The sequence below is a fragment of the Piliocolobus tephrosceles genome, unplaced genomic scaffold (assembly GCF_002776525.5).
Source record: "Piliocolobus tephrosceles isolate RC106 unplaced genomic scaffold, ASM277652v3 unscaffolded_21163, whole genome shotgun sequence".
Lineage (NCBI taxonomy): Eukaryota > Metazoa > Chordata > Mammalia > Primates > Cercopithecidae > Piliocolobus > Piliocolobus tephrosceles.
In genome coordinates, this window is record NW_022303381.1 from 3296 (window position 1) to 6124 (window position 2829).

The 2829-nt window shown below is 36.8% G+C and overlaps 1 pseudogene; it reads left to right on the forward strand.

The window, feature by feature from the left end:
• Positions 1–1147: 1147 nt before the first annotated feature.
• LOC113221148 lies at positions 1148–2820 on the forward strand (annotated as a pseudogene).
• Positions 2821–2829: the final 9 nt, after the last annotated feature.

Genomic DNA, 2829 nt, shown 5'->3' on the forward strand with positions numbered 1-2829 from the left:
GCATGTGATTTCTTTTTCTATTCTACAGTGCCTACTCTATCTTTCATCAACTTATAAATGCTGGGTCATTATGACTATTTTTTCCCTTGGTCTGCTTGCTCATCTCTCTGCTAATACTGTGCTGTCGTGAATATTTTCGTTTGAAAATCTCAGAAGTATGTTAGACAAGCCATCACTCTTTTTTTAGATGACTACAAATCATTAGACCTTTGTCATTTTTACTACGTATGAAAAAGTAGTTTTTCTTGCCTAAAAACAACCTGATTTGGGGAATTATGTGATTTCATAGGAATAGCATCTGGAAGTGGTGACATTAATGTCATTTTAAAAAACATGTGTCCTATTTCCTCTTATTCCTTTCTACCTTGACATTGTGCAATAGAAATTTTTAAAATTGTCATATTAGTATTGTCAAATATCAATTATTGGTTTTATTTACTACTTAATTAAATTTAATGAGCCTACTCTGTCTTGGTGTAATCACATGGAATGGGCTCAACTCCCCAGTTAACAAGTGACAGCAAGTGTAAAATATTGTGTACCAGGGAAACTCATTGAACACTTAGTGTTCAGACTGTGTTTTGGTGTCTCGTTCCCTGAGCACCACTGCAGTGACACAAAATAATAGACCTTCAGCAGAAAAAGTTTTTGCAAATATATTGCATAAGCCATTTAGATGCAGTGAATCATTCTTATTACTTGGGTTGGTGGAATCCCTTTCAAAATGTAAGTTACTAACACAAACAAAGATGGAACTTTGCGAGCAGGCGTTTTTAAGAATAATTAGTCTCAGGACAGATAATACCAAGTCCCTTATGCACATCAGGTAGGACTTTAGTATGACAGATACTAGTAATGTACAAAGTGAAGTTAAAAGGTAACGCCTAGCAGCACATCTTACTGCCTGGATTCTCTAATAAGATGGGAGTTTCTACTTTGCTGTTGCATCTTTGAATAGTTCAATTCTAGCAATAGTACTGCTGTGTGGGAGGGAGTATGTGTGAACAGAATAAGAGTTGTGACAATCAAGTCACAGAAAAAATGCTTGGAAATTTTAGAATCATGTAAACAGCTTATGGATTGAGTACAGATTCCCAGTGCTGTGAGTCTCACCCATCCTTCTATCCATATGTGTGGAATGTTCTAGGACTCCGTGGCTTTTGAGGATGTGGCTGTGAACTTTACCCAGGAGGAATGGGCTTTGCTAGATTCTTCTCAGAAGAATCTCTGCAGAGAAGTGAGGCAGGAAACATGCAGGAACCTGGCTTCTGTAGGTGAGAATGACAACACATTTCACTTAATTACAGAAGTATTTCCCTATCATCAGTGGTATTTGTGATTTGGAATGTGGCAAAGGAATGATTTGGTGAAGAAATCAGGCATGGGCACTGTGTACAATGAACATTAAATCTAGTCATGTTTCTATAGTTCGTAATAATTCATGATAATTTTGTGGGTCTGCATTTTAGGAAACAAATGGTAAGACCAGAATATTGAAGATCACTTCGAGAAACCTGAGAAAGATATAAGATAATTTGCACTGAGAAGAGGAAATGAAGTCCACTGAAGGAATCTTAGCTTGTCATGAATTTAAAAACAAGCAACCAAAAGAAGTAAGAGTCACTTGAAATTCATTTCTTTTTAGAAAAATTTCACCCAAAGTGTAATGTACTTCAGTGTTGCAGTCAGTGTTTGGAAAACCGTTTACTTGAAAATAGTACTACAAAATTGTGTACATGAATGTTACTAATTTGGTCATAGCCATGCAGGTGGTAGCTGTGTTTTCAGTAGTAACCCATTTACTTTCAAATAATTCAATCATGGCAAAAAATTAAAAAAATGCATTTTCCTTGGTATTGGTAGCAGTGTAAGTCCAAGACCAAGTAGAATGTTATTAAACCAAGCAATAATAATGTGCTTGTCATTTTTTTTTTTACAGAAATTATATGATAGACTGTGTGAAAGCAAAGACGGTAGTCAGTATGGACAGTTGTCAGCCAAATTCCAAAGCTTGATGTGAATGAGAACATTTCTTCTGGATTAAAACAATGTGAATGCAGTATTTGTGGAAAAGTCTTTGTACGTCATTCCCTCCTTAATAGGCACGTCCTAGTTCACTCAGGATACAAACCATATGGAGAGAAGCAATATAAATGTGAACAGTGTGGCAAATTCTTCGTTTCTGTTCCAGGTGTTAGAAGACACATGATAATGCACAGTGGAAATCCAGTTATAAATGTAAGATATGTGGGAAATCTTTTTATTTTCTCAATTCATTTGAAAGATATCAGAGAACTCACACAGGAGAAAAATCCTATAAATGTAAACAATGTGGTAAAGTGTTCACTGTTTCCGGTTCTCGTCTAATACATGAACGAACTTACACTGGAGAGAAACTCTACGAATGTAAGGAATGTGGTAAAGCACTCAGATTTTCTTGTTCCTTTAAGACGCATGAAAGGACTCACACTGGAGAAAGACCCTATAAATGTACCAAATGTGATAAAGCCTTCAGCTGTTCCCCTTCCCTTCCTTATCATGGAAGCATTCATACTGGAGAGAGACCCTATGAATGTAAACAATGTGGCAAAGCCCTTAGTGGTTTGAGTTCCCTTTGTAACCATAGAAGTACTCACACTGGAGAGAAAGCCTATGAATGTAAACAATGTGACCAAGCCTTCAGTCACCTCAGTTCCCTTCACCTCTACGAAAGAATTCATACTGGAGAAAAACTCTATGAATGTAAGAGATGCGGTAAAGCCTACACTCCTTCCAGTCACCTGACTCGCCATGAAAGAAGTCATGATATAGAGGCTGGGGGTATTGACT